The sequence below is a fragment of the Pseudophryne corroboree genome, chromosome 6 (genome assembly GCF_028390025.1).
Source record: "Pseudophryne corroboree isolate aPseCor3 chromosome 6, aPseCor3.hap2, whole genome shotgun sequence".
Lineage (NCBI taxonomy): Eukaryota > Metazoa > Chordata > Amphibia > Anura > Myobatrachidae > Pseudophryne > Pseudophryne corroboree.
In genome coordinates, this window is record NC_086449.1 from 31821483 (window position 1) to 31841963 (window position 20481).

Genomic DNA, 20481 nt, shown 5'->3' on the forward strand with positions numbered 1-20481 from the left:
TGATGTGTATAGATGAGGGTGTGTGATGGAGGTGCAGTGACAGTGATGTGTATAGATAAGGGTGTATGATGGAGGTGCAGTGACAGTGATGTGTACAGATGAGGGTGTATGATGGAGGTGCAGTGACAGTGATGTGTATAGATGAGGGTGTATGATGGAGGTGCAGTGACAGTGATGTGTATAGATGAGGGTGTATGATGGAGGTGCAGTGACAGTGATGTGTATAGATGAGGGTGTATGATGGAGGTGCAGTGACAGTGATGTGTACAGATGAGGGTGTATGATGGAGGTGCAGTGACAGTGATGTGTATAGATGAGGGTGTGTGATGGAGGTGCAGTGACAGTGATGTATATAGATGAGGGTGTGTGATGGAGGTGCAGTGACAGTGATGTGTGTAGATGAGGGTGTGTGATAGAGGTGCAGTGACAGTGATGTGTATAGATGAGGGTGTGTGATGGAGGTGCAGTGACAGTGATGTATATAGATGAGGGTGTGTGATGGAGGTGCAGTGACAGTGATGTGTGTAGATGTGGGTGTATGATGGAGATGCAGTGACAGTGATGTGTATAGATGAGCGTGTGTGATGGAGGTGCAGTGACAGTGATGTATATAGATGAGGGTGTGTGATGGAGGTGCAGTGACAGTGATGTGTATAGATGAGGGTGTGTGATGGAGGTGCAGTGACAGTGATGTGTATAGATGAGGGTGTGTGATGGAGGTGCAGTGACAGTGATGTGTATAGATGAGGGTGTATGATGGAGGTGCAGTGACAGTGATGTGTATAGATGAGGGTGTGTGATGGAGGTGCAGTGACAGTGATGTGTATAGATGAGGGTGTGTGATGGAGGTGCAGTGACAGTGATGTGTATAGATGAAGGTGTGTGATGGAGGTGCAGTGACAGTGATGTGTATAGATGAGGGTGTGTGATAGAGGTGCAGTGACAGTGATGTGTATAGATGAGGGTGTGTGATGGAGATGCAGTGACAGTGATGTGTATAGATGAGGGTGTGTGATGGAGGTGCAGTGACAGTGATGTGTATAGATGAGGGTGTGTGATGGAGGTGCAGTGACAGTGATGTGTATAGATGAGGGTGTGTGATGGAGGTGCAGTGACAGTGATGTGTATAGATGAGGGTGTGTGATGGAGGTGCAGAGACAGTGATGTGTATAGATGAGGGTGTGTGATGGAGGTGCAGTGACAGTGATGTGTATAGATGAGGGTGTGTGATGGATGTGCAGTGACAGTGATGTGTACAGATGAGGGTGTGTGATGGAGGTGCAGTGACAGTGATGTGTATAGATGAGGGTGTATGATAGAGGTGCAGTGACAGGGATGTGTACAGATGAGGGTGTGTGATGGAGGTGCAGTGACAGTGATGTGTATAGATGAGGGTGTATGATAGAGGTGCAGTGACAGGGATGTGTACAGATGAGGGTGTGTGATGGAGATGCAGTGACAGTGATGTGTATAGATGAGGGTGTGTGATGGAGGTGCAGTGACAGTGATGTGTATAGATGAGGGTGTGTGATGGAGGTGCAGTGACAGTGATGTGTACAGATGAGGGTGTGTGATGGAGGTGCAGTGACAGTGATGTGTATAGATGAGGGTGTGTGATGGAGGTGCAGTGACAGTGATGTGTATAGATGAGGGTGTATGATAGAGGTGCAGTGACAGTGATGTGTACAGATGAGGGTGTGTAATGGAGGTGCAGTGACAGTGATGTGTATAGATGAGGGTGTGTGATGGAGGTGCAGTGACAGTGATGTGTATAGATGAGGGTGTGTGATGGAGGTGCAGTGACAGTGATGTGTATAGATGAGGGTGTGTGATGGAGGTGCAGAGACAGTGATGTGTATAGATGAGGGTGTGTGATGGAGGTGCAGTGACAGTGATGTGTATAGATGAGGGTGTGTGATGGATGTGCAGTGACAGTGATGTGTACAGATGAGGGTGTGTGATGGAGGTGCAGTGACAGTGATGTGTATAGATGAGGGTGTATGATAGAGGTGCAGTGACAGGGATGTGTACAGATGAGGGTGTGTGATGGAGGTGCAGTGACAGTGATGTGTATAGATGAGGGTGTGTGATGGATGTGCAGTGACAGTGATGTGTATAGATGAGGGTGTGTGATGGAGGTGCAGTGACAGTGATGTGTATAGATGAGGGTGTGTGATGGAGGTGCAGTGACAGTGATGTGTATAGATGAGGGTGTGTGATGGAGGTGCAGTGACAGTGATGTGTATAGATGAGGGTGTGTGATGGAGGTGCAGTGATATAAGAGGTGTCTCATACTTACATTGCCTCTATTCTCTCTTTGGCTTGCTTACTGCTGAGGTATCACCCAGCTTTATAGAGATAACTGTAATTACATGTAATGATCTGAATGAATATATAAATTACTCTATACATAGTACCGTTCCCTTCTCGCTATGATTTGCATTTGATGCATTCTCTGTGGTCTATTTGCAGATGGGATCTGTGGTCATTATAGTTTAGGGAATGACAATTACACACATAATTGTGCAGATGTGATGTCCCTGCGGTGTGTAGTGCTGAAACTTGTCCTGTTATACAAGGCTCTGTAAGTGACAGGCTGAGCTTTTTCTGATCATAATTACAGACATACATAAAAGACTATCACATGATAGAGAAGAATGTTTTAATAGCAGAAAATTAAATAAACTTTCATAACAATATCAGTTTTTACAGCTTTCAGTATTAATAAATTAGAAATAAAATTAGACAGATTAGTCAGCAGCTTTAATAGAAAATGCAACACTTACATTGTCATTGTGATGAAATGAATTATAATGTAATAATTCACCCAAACATTTTTAGAAGTATAGTTTGACCACAACTACTGTACATAAAAAAAAATCACATGTAAACTAATACGTCACAGAACATTTCCATGAAATCGATGATCACCCTCTTGCCTACTGTACTTGAAGATCCCTATCTATGTGGCAGTTTTATCATAGTCTAGAGCACAGGTTCTCAAACTCGGTCCTCAGGACCCCACACGGTTCATGTTTTGTAGGTCACCTGTACATTTTTAAAATGTGACAGTTGGTGATACACAGTTCACCTGCTGGGTGACATGGAAAACATGAACTGTGTGGGGTCCTGAGGAACGAGTTTGAGAACCACTGGTCTAGAGAGATAAAGTGGAGAGAAATAAAGTATTAACCAGTCAGCCACTAAATGTCATATTACAGGCTGTGTTTGAAAAATGAAAAGAGCTGATTGGATGTTACTTTATCTCTCCCCAAGCATTGATAAATTTCCCCCATGACTTCATATCTTACCTAGATTAAAGCAATTTAGAGGATGTCTATAACCACTGCTGCACTGAAGATCCCTTTCACCTTCTTGAAGATCTCCTGGACCCATCTCTTTCATCCAACTTTCCGCCCAGGATGGATCACCTGCCTCCTCCTTCTTTAAACAGACAATAATATTAAAGAGCCACCCATCTGTAATGTGAAGCTGTTCAACCTGTTACAATAAGAACTTCTATAGGACCAAGTGCCAGAAGTGTTACACCTGTCCCCAAATTTACTGGTCAACAGGTGCCTGTGCACCTTAGGCAGTGACCCCTGATTTTTACCCAAATCAGTGTACAAACCCTCAACATTGAGCTTCCTTGAGTTAAAACTGACCTCTGTACTAGGAAGGTCCACCAGTCTTCTTGCTTTGGTGATGGGAGATAATGAGATCCCACAAAGGGACCCATTCATTGCTTTCAGTGCCCAACCACTCCCCTCTTCTCCCCGCTGCTCAGCTCTCTCCAAAAAGCCTTGAAGGTCCAACAGTGTCTACTAGAGATCTCTTGATGCCATTCAATCCCAATGGCCCTCCATTCTAAGCCTTCTCCAGTTCAACCCCACAAGAGATGTTCAATTTACAGTCTATTACTATAAAATGAATATATGGTTCCTCTATAGTTTTTCCCCATATGAGGCAGACTCTTTATATGTCATTTTTTTAAGCTGTAGCTCTATCAACACTTGCACATCTACAAGATGAAGCTCAGCTGGGTTTCCTTTTCATCTTCTGGCGACAGAGGCCGGTCTTACAGAATGAAAACCCTTGACTAGGGTATGGTTTTGTCCAACACTTTGGGTATTTCCCTATTTCCCCCCCCCCCTCCTCCTCCTCCCTCTGCATGAATAGGGTGCAGACCCCCTCTCATGTACCTAGATCTCTGCATCACTGTGTACAGTCTACAGTATCTTAGAGTCTTACTTTTGATATGACTGTTACATGTTGTATCATTATGTTTGTACTATTTGTATACATAATACATTCTCTTCCTACAGCCACACAGTGGGCTTTCTGACTGGTCACATCATTATTATTATTATCCTTTATTTATATGGCGCCACAAGGGTTCCGCAGCGCCCAATTACAGAGTACATAAACAAATAATCAAGCAGGAAAACAGCAATTTACAGTTGACGAAAATATAGGACAAGTACAGGGTAAATAAACATAGCTATATCAGCAGATGACACTGGAATAAGTATCAGGTGGCAGAAGACTGCTGGATTTGGTGCAGTTGAAGATTATTAGAGTAAGAAATGATAAGCACAAGAGGGAAGAGGGCCCTGCTCGTGAGAGCTTACATTCTAAAGGGGAGGGGTAGACAGACAGGGGTGAGACAGATGGGGTACATAGAGAGTATGGAACAGAGGTTTAGGATGAGATTTGGCTAGGTTTGGTGAAGAAGTGGGTCTTGAGAGCCCATTTGAAGTTTTGTAGAGAGGTGGAGAGTCTGAGGGGGAGAGGTAGGGAATTCCAGAGAAGTGGTGCAGCACGTGAAAAATCTTGGAGGTAGGAGTGGGAGGAAGTAATCTGATGCAGCCATGCCAGGCAAGTGGTTAAAGTGGGAGTTCACATACACCAGTGTCCAAGGGCATAGCTACAATATGTATTGAAGGAAAAAACATGCTCTGTAAAACTAGAATAGGCATGATGACCTATTAAACAGTCGGTTCTATTGTCAACCATATTTTTCAGTGTTGTAACAACATTAAAAAATAGCAATAGCTAAAATACAGGAGGCACAACTAATGCCAGTAGGTATGAACTTTGAGATTACAATGTACTAGTCACTGGGTATTTTTTAGTAAATAAATAAGCATTTCACACACCTCTCTGTAATAAAGACTAAATTTTTTTATATATATATATATATATATATATGTACAAAAGAAGCTAACAGCGCCACAGATGTAGTATTTAAGGTATATATACAACAGTACGGGAAAGATACGTTCCGTAGTAATTAACAGTACATAACCTGGTGGACACTCCCTTAAAAGTATTAGGGCGTCAGCTTAAAAACCTCAAAAGTATATGTAGGCACTGGTATATATGCCTACAAGTTAGAAAGTGGTGCGGGGGGATGAGGTATTTGCAAGCGACCAAAGGTGTCTAATCAATAATGGGGGAAAAAAACAGGTACTAAAAAAATGTATAATTTAATTTTAAAAAGACAGAGCACTATAAAGGGGTAACATGTAAAATAATAATATTAAAATGCAGCCTAGTCAATAAATATCAGATGAAAAAAAGGGAGAAGCAAAAGGCTAAGCTAAAAACGTCAGAGACACATATGCCAAAATTCATAAAAGAGTACATAAAAACACAGAAAATTGGGTGTAAAATGCACAGGGTAAAACATAGAAAAAGGGAGGAGAGGTAGCTTATCTTAAGAGGTTGAGGTAAAATCAGAATAGCACCCAACGCGTTTCGTCCCTCATGGACTTCATCAAGGGGTGGTGCAAGGCAAGAGACAGAACATATTTATACCTCATAACTGGGGGAAGTGCTGTTGACGTCACTTCCTGTTAATTAGTGCAGTGTTAACATATATTCAAAGTGCATATATATACAGATAGATGTGAAAAAAGTGCAATATCTCTATAACAATATCTCTATAACTGGACTTCATCAGGGGATCATTATCAACAAGGTCGGAAGAACATAAAAGAATGGATGACCGATATATAATCAAATTTATCCCTAAAAAAATCAATAAAAACGCTTGCGGTAATGGATGTAATGAAAAGTGCGCTGAATTCACAGCTAAAATGAATGTGCCAACTCTGTAAGGCAAACAATAACACTATAGTGCTGAATTCACTACAAGCCACAATGTCGTTTATGCATATAATGCTCAGCAGGAAGAGTCGCTTCTCCTAGTCAGCAGTCAAATATATATATATATAGTCAGCCTCAGATCTGTTAGCTGGCTCAGGACCCGGAAAAACAGGTGGGGGTTGTGGGGGTTCCCTGTATTTCCAGTAACCAGTACCGGGCCACCGTCAGTGATAGGATGGTGCCATGGCAGGGGCAGAACGAATCACAATCCCCCCCCCATTAGTGAGCCCATTACTCAGAAAGTAGTAATCTCCCCAATAAAGCGCCCCCTTCCTCTCCCAAGTATACCTCATGCCCAGGACTATTCCCTACACCCACGGAGGTGGTGGGTGCGGTTTTAATGGTGTAGTAACAGAAGAAATGTTGTCTGTTACAGTGGGACTACAGGACCTAGCAAGCCTGCCGTGAATGCCGGCTCTTGGTGAATTCCAAGTGCCAGCATGACTGGGCTGTAAGGGCCTGCTGGCACTTGTAGTCCCACTATAAAGGAAATATGAGGGGCGGGACAATATTCACCCTGAATATGTTATCCCTTTATTTCACACTCACTTGCAATCACACCCACACGACGGCTCGGACTGGATTGCCGAGGGTTCGGGGAATCTCCGCTGGGCCCCAGTGATTTGTAGCTATGCCATTTATCATGGGAGGGTGTGGCCTATGGCATTGGACTCTTAAGCAGGGCACCGTGTATCTGCATACCTGGTCATTCATCATGGCTGCTTTGACTGACCTGGCCGTGGCTTTTGGTGGCAGGAAATGGCACCTACTGGGGCAATGCACTACTGGGATACAGTATAATGAGGTGTATGCAATTAGCTCTGTTTTTTTCACCTGAGATTTTCACTATATTTAGGGCGAATAGGGATTTGGTCCTATGCAATAGTAGGGTCATTTTTTTGCCTGGCAAAAAATGTGGCAGGGGCAGAAAACACATGGATCGGTGAATCCGTGTGTTTTCCGTTGATACGCGGGCCATTTTCAATGATTTTGAGGCATTTTTCGCCAATACCTTTTCACTTAAAAAAAGGTGATAAGGCATTAGTGAAAATGCCTCCAAAATGGACAAAAAGAGCCCACAATTGAATACTTTTGGGTGCGCATTCAATAGCTCCGAAATGATAGGAGCTAATTGAATTCTCCCCTATATCCCTAACATGAAGTAATGACTATCCATATTATCATATAGAAAAAGTCCAGATAAAGTCTTTAGATTACTCTTATTCAAGGAGTATAATTATATTTTGACAATTGTCATGGTGTGGAGTATGTGGACACAATTTACAATACTGTAAATTACTGTATAGGTGTTTAAGCTTTCATTAACCAGCCAGTATATACTACCCAATAATTTACACATCATTTGTGTATCTAACCAATTTCATGTCTGGACATGATCACTAGTTCCACTAGAAGTAGGGACATTTTAAATTCCCTTTAGGGCACCCCTCCATGAATTGGTGAGGGAGCCCACTCGGAAATATGCAATATTAGACTTAATACTTACAAATGGAGACAGAATAGCAGATGTAAAAGTGGGTGAAAACTAGAGATGAGCGAGTTCGGTTCTCAGAGAACCGAACCGTACCGAACTTCATGCTCTGAACCCGGTTCCGAGCCAAGCTCAGGTTTTCCCACTTGACTTAAAAACCCGAACGCGGCAAAACGTCATCATCCCGCTGTCGGATTGTCATGGGATTTGGATTCAATATAAGGAGCCGCGCATCCCCGCCATTTTCACTCCAGTCTCGGAGAGTGTATAGAGAGGACGTGTCCTCAGTGTTCAGTGTCTGTGTGTTGGGGTGGCAAGTGTTGTGCTGCTCAGTCCAGTCCAGTGTAGTCACTCAGTGTATTGTGCTGCATCAGTCCAGCCAGTCACAGTGTTGGTGTTCTCTGCTGCCATATATCCAGTGTAGCTGTAAAGTGGTGCTGTGTTGTGAAGACCAGTCCACTGTAGTCAGTGTATTGTGCTGTATCAGTCCAGCCAGTCACAGTGTTGGCGTTCTTTGCTGCCATATATCCAGTGTAGCTGTATAAAGTGGTGCTGTGTTGTGCAGACCAGTGGTAGTGTCCTGTGTCATCAGTAATTCCAGAGACGACATACGCTGCTGCTATATGTCCACTGCTGCAGTATAACAATTATAACAAAAACCTGTTGTGATGCATCAGACCAGTGGTAGTGTCCTGTGTCATCAGTCATTCCAGTGCCGCATATTGTCTCATAAAACTCCCAAAAAATAATGGAAAACAAAAAAATTTTTAGGATAAAATAGGGAAAGATCAAGAAGAACCACTTCCTCCTAGTGCTGAAGCTGCTGCCACTAGCTATGACATAGACAATGAAATTCCATCAACGTCGTCTGACAAGGTCGATGCCCAATGTGATAGTAGAGGGCATTGATAATGTCGATTTGATTACCTTATAATATTTACTATATATGGGTAAGAGACTAAGTACGCAATTGGCGTATGAGGTACCGTAAGGGTACGCACTTAGCGTAGCAGACGCTTAGCCATTGACGAGACACACGAGCAGCACGTTCGCTCACGGCTTAATGCGTAGAGTCAAGCACGCTATAGGCTGCCGACTACCGTAATGATACGCTACCAGTGTAGCGGACGCTCGAGACCACGAGGAGATCACGAGCGGCGCAGACGCTCACAAGATGACAGTCAGTAAACCTTGAATGTAACACACAGAAAGGATACTCTTATGCTGTAAACCTTGTACTGAAACACTGTAGCGATATAACGCTGCTTAACCTTAATAATACCAAAGCTGTTTGAGCGATCAGGACGCTCCTATTACCCTCTACAAATGTAATGAACACACGAAACCTTGCTAAGGTTCCAACACCTTTACTAACAAGCTTTTAGTTATATCGAAAAGAGAAACAGTTAACAAGTCATACACTACAAACTAACATATAATTCTAACAGGATATCTAGACAGAAATATACGCAATAGTAAACAATCGCAAATACAAATACTTAGACTAAGTAGGAATGGCTAACATTACACGGGTAACAAAGTGGCCACAGAGAAACATACCATACGGGGAACACTCGCAGGCGCAACCAGAATCCAGTCCTCCAATTATCAGCGATAACTGTTGAAGAGAGAGTACTGGCCGGTCTGGGGACAGTGACCCTTATATACACAACATACAGTGTACTTCAAAGGGCCCTACAACCTTATTGTTCATTGGACACAGGAATGTCTCTCTGCACTATAACAAAAGGTCATAGGTGGATTTGAACAGGTGGGCTGTGACTATTTCAAACAGCTCAGGTGGGAGGGAATCTCCGGATTCCCGCCGCATGGGTAATGATCTGCAAATATAGGATATGTCCAGAAATTACTAATGGCCATAACTATACACAGGAGCGTTTAATCTATACCTAACCAACACCGGATTGTTGCTTTTAAAATACTCTTCGGTTAGGTACCAGACACCACTGTTCAACCTTAGACAGACCCTTTGTATCACGAAAAGAGGGATTCCCATGTCCATGAGCAAGTCACTTTAACCAAACTTACAGTTATTACTAAGGGGAAAATTACCTATAAAACCTGCTATATGGATTTATTAAGGAGCGATTGAGTCGCTCGCTAGACGCACACAAACTCTACCGTAAGTGCACATACCATGCGCTCGAGCGCACGCCCGTAGAGGCGCCGTCACGCATTTGCGAGTATGTGCACGCACGCCAGTGAAAGTGCATGTGCAGCGGGCAAGCGCATGAGGTTAATATATGGCAACGTGCAGCGTGATATTTTTCTGACTTTGACAGTATGTAAAATCCAAAAAGCCAATGTTCACTAAAAAGACCCAAAAAAAGAAACTGAAATGGTCTGAGGAGATATGTAAACTTGCCAATATGCCATTTACGACACTGTGTGGCAAGGTACAGCTGATACCCTGGCCTATGTTCATGACTAGTGGTTCGTAGCTTCACATGACGATGGAAGCCCTCATAACTGAGGCCTTGACACTTATGTTGGAGTTAGATGTGCGCCCGGTATCTGCCATTAGTGCAGTGGTATTTAGACAATTGATGAAGGTATTGTGTCCCCGGTACCAAATCCCATCTACATTCCACTTCACTAGGCAGGCAATAGCGAGATTTTGCCATTTAATTCCAGTGATTTGGACACATAATTACAGTGATTTTGCTAATTAATGTAAACAGGACAAGTGTTTCCGCACAGGTACAATTGGACTGGAACCCCCGTCTGATGTGGTAACCTCAAAATCTGAGTAAGTATAGGGGAGGGGGTGTTCCACCAGCTACCTGAAATACATATATTGTACCAAAAAGAAGAAAGGGGTAGCCCTATGGTGCACTAAGTCAATAAACTAGAGAATGGTCATTAAAACGTAACTTTAAATAGTTATAAATAAATGCAATGAACTCCCCACCTAACTGTAAAAAAAAGCAAAATATTAAAAGATAGAAATAGATAAGATAAGGTAATGACTCCTGCTATTGTTAGTCGATCCAAATATCGATCTGTATACTGTGACTAGAAGTGGTCTTGTGATATCGGCCACTAATTCTGTTGTCATGTGATCCACTAAGAATGACAGAAATCACTCCTCCAGTATTCTATCAATGTGTCATTTTATAGTTGTGGAGTGATCTGTCACTGGCTCTTAATCATAGATATAGAGCTTAATCTTATCCATGTAGGTGTGGTTAATAATTAAGATGGGGAAAATTCTCACTGAATAGTTAGATTGGACAGTGTATAATCTTGTCTTAATAGTATTTTGACAGTCCACTCTATTCAGTAGTCTATTTCCCATATACAGTCATACGAGGTTAAAGGAATGTGTCCATATTGTATTCAGTCTCACACTGTTGTAAAGTAGCAAAGTAAGACACTGTGACGATATTATAGCAATATGACTGGTTACTCATTCCTCTATGTACTACTGATGTAGAGTCGAATCTTAGATACATGTCATAAGTATAATAATAATTCCCTATCTTGTAGGCATGCAGAGTTATATTCACTCCCAATTACTGCCTTGATAGATATATTCCTTTTTGGCGCTGCTGGATAATTCTAAATTTATCCATGATTAAGCTACGGGCGAAATGCGCATTGGAGTGAAGTGCTGGTAGCCCTGTATATGCTCCTGTTAATACTGTGAAATTATTTATGTCATGTGTAACTTATATTAAATTAGCAGTATAAACATAGTGGGCAAGTGTTAACAAAATATAACACTGCCCTTATTATGAGGTGTGCATTCAATCTTCAGTTTTTTATACTGTGAGATGGCTTAAGGTATAGGTAGCGCTGTGGGGACTACTATTCATAAACATCTCAGTTCATAGAGTGCTGCTAATAGCGAATCCAGCACACTGTTTCAAGCCACACGGATAAGGACACAATTATATGTATGCATCCAATGCACAGCGCATGAACCAACAGTTTAGACACACAGGATTTGTGTCTGCGTTCACATTGCTGTTACATCAGGGCGTGATATTAGAGTTCAATCCAAGCCCTGTTTTATTACACAACAGCTGCACTTATCCATTGTGGCTGTGTAAATGGCTGTGACTCAGTGAGATGTTTTACCACACACTCTGAAAGATAATTGTTTCAATTTAGAATTATCCAGCAGCGCCAAAAAGGAATATATCTGTCAAGGCAGTAATTGGGAGTGAATATAACTCTGCATGCCTACAAGATAGGGAATTATTATTATACTTATGACATGTATCTAAGATTAGACTCTGTACATCAGTAGCACATAGAGCAGAGGTTCTCAAACTCGGTCCTCGGGAGCCCACACAGTGCATGTTTTGCAGGTAACCCAGCAGGTGCACAGGTGTATTAATTACTCACTGACACATTTTAAAAGGTCCACAGGTGGAGCTAATTATTTCACTTGCGATTCTGTGAGGAGACCTGCAAAACATGCACTGTGTGGGCCCCCGAGGACCGAGTTTGAGAACCTCTGACATAGAGGAATGAGCAACCAGTCATATTGCTACAATATTGTTACAGTGTCTTACTTTGCTACTTTATAACAGTGTGAGACTGAATACAATATGGACACATTCCTTTAACTTCGTATGACTGTATGTGGGAAATAGACTACTGAATAGAGTGGACAGTCAAAATACTATTAAGACAAGATTATACACTGTCCAATCTAACTATTCAGTGAGAATTTTCCCCATCTTAATTATTAACCACACCTATATGGATAAGATTAAGCTCTATATCTATGATTAAGAGCCAGTGACAGATCACTCCACAACTATAAAATTACACATTGATAGAATACTGGAGGAGTGATTTCTGTCATTCTTAGTGGATCACATGACAACAGAATTAGTGGCCGATATCACAAAACCACTTCTAGTCACAGTATACAGATCGATATTTGGATCGACTAACAATAGCAGGAGTCATTACCGATATCCCAGCGCCAGATTTTAATATTTCATTTCTTGTCTATTTCTATCTTTTAATATATTGCTTTTTATTACAGTTAGGTGGGGAGTTAATTGCATTTATTTATAACTATTAAAAGTTACATTTTAATGACCATTATCTAGTTTATCGACTTAGTGCACCATAGTGCTACCCCTTTCTTCCTTTTGGTACAATATTTGCCAATTAATGTCAGTGATTTATAATTATTAATTATAGTGATCTTGTCAATTAATTCCAGTGATTTGGACGTATAATTACAGTGATTTTGACAATTAATGTCAGTGTTTTATAATTATTAATTACAGTGATCTTGCAAATTAATTCCAGTGATTTGGATGTATAATTCCAGTGATTTGGACGTATAATTCCAGTTGGAATTGTTTGTGTCGCTTGGCTTAGTCATACAGCTACCTCATTGCACCTCTTCGACATCTTTGCATGAGGTGCTGTTTGGGGCCTAGTTTTTGAAAAGTGCCATTCTGTCTGACACTGCCGTATGAGTCCAGGGGTACTGCTGTATTAGTCCTGGGGTACTGCCGTATAAGTCCACCAATTGCAGATTTTTTTTTAAGTGACTGGAGCGTGCTGGAGATGCTGTCAGTGGACCGAACAGTTGCGGCCCACTCTCGACATTCAGCCACTGCGTGACACTACTAGATGGGCCAGGTGGTTGTGTCGCTCAGCTTAGGCCTACAGCAACCTCAGTGCACCTTTTTTTCTTCTTTGCATCATGTGCTGTTAGGGGCCTTTTTTTATATTTGCCCCCCCTGTCTGCCACTGCAGTGCCACGCCTAGATGGGCCAATTGTTTGTGTCGCTTGGCTTAGTCATACAACTACCTCATTGCAATTCTTTTTCTTCTTTGCATGATGTGCTGTTTGGGGCCTTTTTTATATCTGCCCTCCTGTCTGACACTGCAGTGCCACTCCTAGATGGGCCAGGTGCTTGTGTTGTCCACTTGTGTCGCTTAGCTTAGTCATCCAGCAACCTCGGTGCAACCTTTTAGCCATAAAACAATAAAGTGAGGTGTGAGGTGTTCAGAATAGACTGGAAATTAGTGGAAATGATTGTAATTGAGGTTAATAATACCGTAGGGGCAAAATTACCCCTAAATTCTGTGATTTTAGCTGTTTTTATGGGTTGTTTTTTTCAAAAATCATCCAGATCCAAACCAAAACCCGAAAGGGTGGTTTTGGCAAAACCAAGCCAAAACCAAAGCACGAAAATGGAATTAGAACCAAAACCAAAACACAAAACACGAAAAGTGCCCGCCGCACATATCTAGTGAAAACCTGGGATCCAGTGATCATCAAGCATTATTGTTCAGCATAAAGACAGAGACTGACTTATCCCATACAAAAACAAAGGAATTGGATTTTAGGAAGGCTGATTTTGTAGGGATAGGAAAATGTGTAAGCGATTGGAAGAACTTGGAAGCAGTGCAGCAGAGGTGGGAAACATTAAAAAGTCCAATATCAAAGGCAACAGACCTTTGTATTAAAAGTGTTAGGAAAAACACAAGGAAAAGGAAGCCAGTGTGGTTTGCGAAAGAAGTAGCAAATACTGGCCCTCTTTCCGAGTTGATCGCTGGCTAGCTACTTTTAGCAGCCATGCAAACGCATAGTCGCCGCCCAAGGGGGAGTGTATTTTCGCTTTGCAAGAGTGCGAATGCCTGTGCAGCCAAGCTGTATAAAGACATTTTGTGCAAAACAAGACCAGCCCTGTAGTTACTTATTCTGTGCGCTGATTACCGGAATTGACCTCAGATACCCGCCCTGCAAACGCTTGGACACTCCTGCTTTTTTCCAACCACTCCCTGAAAACGGTCAGTTGACACCCGTAGACGCCTTCTTCCTGTCAATCTCCTTGCCATCGGCTGTGCGAATGGAATCGTCGCTAGAAGCAACGCAAAACAACGATGCTCTTTGTACCCGTACACCGTGCGTTCGCATTGCAGCCCATACGCATGTGTAGTTTTGCCGTTTTTTTTAAAATGATCGTTACGCAGCGAACAACGGCAGCTAGCGATCAACTCGGAATGAGGGCCATTGTGAAAGCAAAAAAGATGGCTTTAAGGAAATATAAGCAGACACAAAATAATGAAGACAAAGAGATATATATTGTTATGGGCCCTACACACTGGGCAATAATACTGAGAGATATGAATGATCTCGTTCATTATTGAATGAGATACTATTCATATCTTTCAGTGTGGAGGCTCCAGCGATGAACGATGCGCGGCCCCGCGCTCGTTCATCGCTGGTGCCCCGTTGCTTGTGCATGCACGCCAATATGGACGATCTCGTCCATATTTGCCTGCACTTCTATGGAGCCGGATGACGGGGGGAGTGAAGAAGCTTCACTCCCATCACTGCCGCCCTGCCGCCGGGTCGCCCATCGGCCGTATCCGCCGTCGGGCAGCTCGGCGGCGGATCGCAAAGTGTGTAGGGCCCATTCAGAGCTGGCCCTAACCAATATGATGCCCTAGGCAAGATTTTGGCTGGTGCCCCCTAGCACCGCCGCTAGTTCTGCAGGAGATGCCTGGCATGAGTCAGCTGGCAGCTCTGCTAACGTCGGCGCCTTTTGTTTATGAAAATGCATCGTATTATTTGCATTACTATGTGTCTATGATGCGCAAGCAGCTTCTGCTGATTAAAATGATATGCAGCATGCCTATATTCTGTGTGCGACTGCGGCTGTATCTGCATACGAAATACTACATTACAGTGATTTCCAGGAATACACTGCAACGTAGCATTTCGTATGCAGATACAGCCGCAGTCACACACAGAATATAGGCATGCCGCATATCATTTTAATCAGCAGAAGCTGCTGGTGCCCCTAAGCATACCAAATGCCCTAGGCATTTGCCTAGTTTGCCTATGCCTAAGGCCGGCTCTGGGCCCATCAGACAGAAGGAGACTAAGAAGGTAATCAGATGTGCAAAGGCACAAGCTGAGGAGAAAATGACCCAGTCAGTGGGTAAAGGAGGCAAAACTTTTTTTAGGTACATAAGCGAAAGGAGAAAAACAAAAGGCGAAATAATAAAACTAAAGACAGAGACTGGGAGTCTTGTTGAGGGAGACAATGTAATAGCAGATCATCTTAATAATTATTTTTGTTCAGTATTTACTACTGAAAGAGAGGGGAAGGAGCCACAGTTAAGTTGCAGGGATATTCAGGAAAATGAAACAAGTACATTTACAGAGGAGAAGGTCCTAACAGAACTTGGGTAATTTCACTGGTCCCTTGCAGTTTTGGTCATTTTAGAAAATTCATGCTGCAGTGCAATATATTATATATGGTAATTTCACCAATAATATTAACAGCAGCAGTTATCATTGTATACTAGAATGTCACTTTGGGGGAGATTCAAATGTTTGAAAAGTCGGTTGGTGTCTGTTTTTACCTGTCTATTAGATAGGAAAAAACAGACTCCCAACTGACGTTTCAAACATTTGAATATCCCCCTACATTTCAACTTTCTGAATTGTTGGTAATCTGCTATCAGTATTTATGTAGTGAAGTTTTATTGTATCCTCTGTAACTTGGGGTGGCGTGTTAGGTCTTGATTGGTACTATTGGACACACATGGATAGAATCCATTCTTAAAGAGAGGTGCTAGGCTGATCAGCCGGGCTGATCAGGGTTGTATTGGAAGGGTTATGAAATATTATAAAAAGGACTTATTCAAGACTTGAACAGGACGGAAACAGACAAACAACTTTACAGCTAAGGAACAGTCATACAACATGCCTTTCAACCTCATGCAAACTCATCTCGTATGTACGTAAGTTTCTCTCTCACATCCTCATGCAGTCTAAGAACAGTTGTTATATCATGATTTGCTTGCTACTCATGTATGTTTTTTGATGTAATGTTTTGCTTGTAATTGGCATTGCATGTGTTGGGAAGTTGCTCAGTGAAACATAGTTTATTATTGCATGCTGTCTGGTGTTTACCTCCTTTGATCGCTTGGCCATATGTGGTCAGGTTTACTATATCTTTACATTTAGTGAGGTGTAGTCATGGTGTAAAGTACAGATTGTGATTCATGATTAGTAAAAAAAAAATACAAATACCAAACACTGAGCAACATCACCAAACAGGTAATTTCAACTTTCAACTTGTCATTTATTTTGTACTGTCTGGACATGGCTACTAATAACAGATGCACAGACACAATTCTTAAAGCTTTGTGTGCAAATGCTAGGAGCTTAGGAGACAAAATTCCAGAGCTAATTGCGATAATGACAAGGGATAACCTGGATATTGTGGCAATTACAGAGTCATGGTGCAATGAGAATGATGACTGGGACATAGCCATACCAGGATAAAATTTATTTAGGAAGGATAGAATGGGAAGAATAGGAGGAGGGGTAGCAATGTATGTGAAAAAAAGCATAAATGCTACTTTAAAACAAAGTATTGAAGACAAAACTGAGGCCCTTTGGGTCACCATAGAAACCGGGGAGGACATTATTCACATTGGGGTGATCTAAAGACCACCAGACCAGGGGCAGGATTTGGACAGGAACCTATTGTTGGACATCACTAAAATGGCTTTAGAGGGAGAAGTCATAATCATGGGAAACTTTAATTTACCTGATGTAAATTGGAAGGGATCTTTTGCAAGTTCAGCTACAAGTGTCAAATTTCTAAATTCCTTACAGGCAGCTTCTCTCAAGCAATTGGTGAGGGAGCCCACTCGCAAAGACTCAATATTAGATTTAATTCTTACAAACGGTGACAGGATATCAGACATATGTGGGTGAGCACCTGGGATCCAGTGATCATCAAGCATTATGATTTAGTAAAAAGACAGGATCCAACTCCTGTCACACAAAAACAAAGGTGTTGGATTTTAGAAATGCTGACTTTGCAAAAATGGGGAGATGTTTAAGTGATTCATTGGCGGACTGGAGGAACTTGGAAGGAGTGCAGGAGAGGTGGGAAAAACTAAAAAGTGCAATACTAAGGGCAACAGACCTTTGTATCAAAAGGTTTAAGAAAAGCACAAGGAAAAGGAAGCCAATGTGGTTCACAAAATAAGTATCAACTAGTGTGAAAGCAAAAAAGATGGCTTTTAGGAAATACAAACAGACTCAAAATAATAACGACAAAGAGGTGTATATTGACAGATAGAAGGATGCTAAGAAAGTGATCAGACAGGCAAAGGCAGAAGCTGAGGAGATAAAGGGGGCAAAACTTTTTTAAGTATATAAGTGAAAGGAGAAAATCAAATGGAGGAATAATAAGACTTAAGACAGAGAGTGAGAATTTGGTGGAGGAAGACAAGGCAATAGCTGATCACCTAAATAATTATTTTTGTTCAGTATTTACTACAGAAGGAGAAGGGAAGGGACCACAGTTAAGTTTCAAGGACATTCATAAAAATAAGGTAGCTGAAAGTACATTTACAGAGGAGAAGGTACTAACAGAACTTTCAAAACGTGGATAAATCAATGGGGGCAGATGGGATACACCCAAGGATACTCAAAGAGCTAAAATATGTGCTGGTGACACCTTTAACAGAATTATTTAACCAGTCACTAAATGCAGGTGCCATTCCAGAGGACTGGAAAATGTCAAATATAGTTCCACTGCACAAAAGTGGAAGCGAGGAAGAAGCAAGTAACTACAGACCAGTAAGCCTTACATCAATAGTAGGGAAAGTAATGGAAAAACTATTAAAAGAAAGAGTTGTGGAATATCTTAAATCAAACAACTCACAGGATCCAAAACAGCATGGATTTACTGGTTGGAGATCATGCCAAATATATCTTATTGATTTTTTTGACTCTATGAAAAAAATAATAGATCAAGGGGGAGCTGTAGATGTAGCATATCTAGACTTTAGTAAGGCATTTGACACTGTCACACATCACAGACTGCTAAATAAACTTGAAAGCATAGGGGTGGATTATAAAACAACTAAATGGATAAGAACCTGGTTGCAGGATAGGTAACAGACAGTTGTAGAAAATGGAGTGTAATCTATGGAGGGAAATGTTACCAGCGGAGTACCCCAGGGATCTGTACTTGGACCAGTTCTCTTTAATATCTTTGTTGGTGACATTGCAAATGGTATTGAAGGGAAAGTATGCCTTTTTGCAGATGATACAAAGATATGCAACAGGGTAGACACACCGGGAGAGGTATTTCAAGTGACTTAAAGGCAGGAAAGCAATGCAACAAAGCAATGAGAAAGGCAAGTCAGATGCTTGGTTGCATAGGGAGAGGAATCAGTAGCAGGAAAAAAGAAGTAATAATGCCACTTTATAGGTCATTGGTACGGCCCCATCTGGAATAAGGTGTCTAGTTCTGGAGACCATATCTCCAGAAGGATATAAATACATTAGAGTGTGTACAAAGAAAGGCAACTAAAATGGTGCATGGCCTACATCACAAAACTTACCCGGAAAGGCTAAAAGATCTTAACATGTATAGTTTGGAGGAGAGAGGGGAAAGAGGGGACATGATGGAAACTTTCAAATATACCAAGGGTCTTAACAAAGTTCAGGAGGGAAACATTCTTCAAAGGAAGAGAAGTATTAGAACTCAAGGACATACACTGAAACTGGAGGAAGGCAGGTTCAGGGGAAATTTAAGGAAAAATTACTTCACAGAAAGGGTAGTGGATAAGTGGAATAGCCTCCCATCAGAGGTGGTAGAGGCTAAGACGGATGAGCAATTTAAACATGCTTGGGATAGGCATATGAATATCCTTACAAAGAATTAAGGTTCAAAAAGGGTTGAGATTACCTAAAGGATAAAAAAAAAGGGCAGACTATATGGGCCAAATGGTTCTTATCTGCCATCAAATTCTATGTTTCTACAGTATGTTTCTATGTAACTCTCAAAGCTGAAAGTGGATAAATCAATGGGGCCAGATGGGATACATCCAAGAATACTAAAATACAGATGGGTCCACATACATCTTTGCTATATCCCGCCATGTATGGCGTGGTTTTGTATGCCATAGACTATAGATTTAGCCATGCCTTTTTATTTTTCTTAATTTGCTTCTTTAATATGTTACTTTATACATTTTTTACTATGGCAAAAAAATGTTTAAAATCCATTCACTCGCTTCTCGTGAAAAACAGTTTAGCCCTGTTTTGCATGTTGTGCCAAATTGAGCAAAATAACAAAGATGTAAGTGGACACATCTGTAACTTAAAGAAGTGCTGGTAGCACCATTGACAGAATTATTCAACCATTTAAGATAAGGAAATAGTTTAAAAACATGCGCAGATTAATTCACGGGTGCAGCTAAAAATTATATATCTCAGAGTGTATATCCCTTTACACTTAACAAATAGATTGAGAGGAAAAAGGAGAGATACAAACTAAAAGCGCTCCCATAAAAGCCAAGTTTACAAACACACACCCAGTGGATACATAAAATCGATTGGTCACGTACACTGGTAATTCAGGAGATGAATAAAGATCCAACGTTGATTAAAGGCAGATGGATCTAATTCTCATAAAATTATAAGACAAAAAGAAAGTGCAATAGTGCAATTATCTTTGTTTAAAAGGCCTGAATTTATTTTAATATCGCACTTACACCAAACAGATGAGGTCAGTAGCATATAAAATGAATCCTCTTTGGCAGTACAGCAACAAAGGACTGGATGATAACAGTCCTAACAATGTCCAACGCTGATATCAAACAAATGCAGCTTAAGGAAAACGGCTCCGGAAACCAGGATCCAACACAGTCACTCAGCGTCCAGTGCAGATGGTAAAACTCAAACGGGGTCACAAGTAAAGCGGGAGAGTACACGCTTAACGCGTTTCAAACTTTCATAGTCCTTCTTCAGAAGCGTATACTGCTCTCCC

At 41.6% G+C, this 20481-nt stretch overlaps 1 pseudogene; it reads right to left on the bottom strand.

Moving 5' to 3' along the window:
• The window catches only part of LOC134934187 (vomeronasal type-2 receptor 1-like), an 86390-nt pseudogene that overhangs the window by 56545 nt on the left and 9364 nt on the right, over positions 1 to 20481 (bottom strand).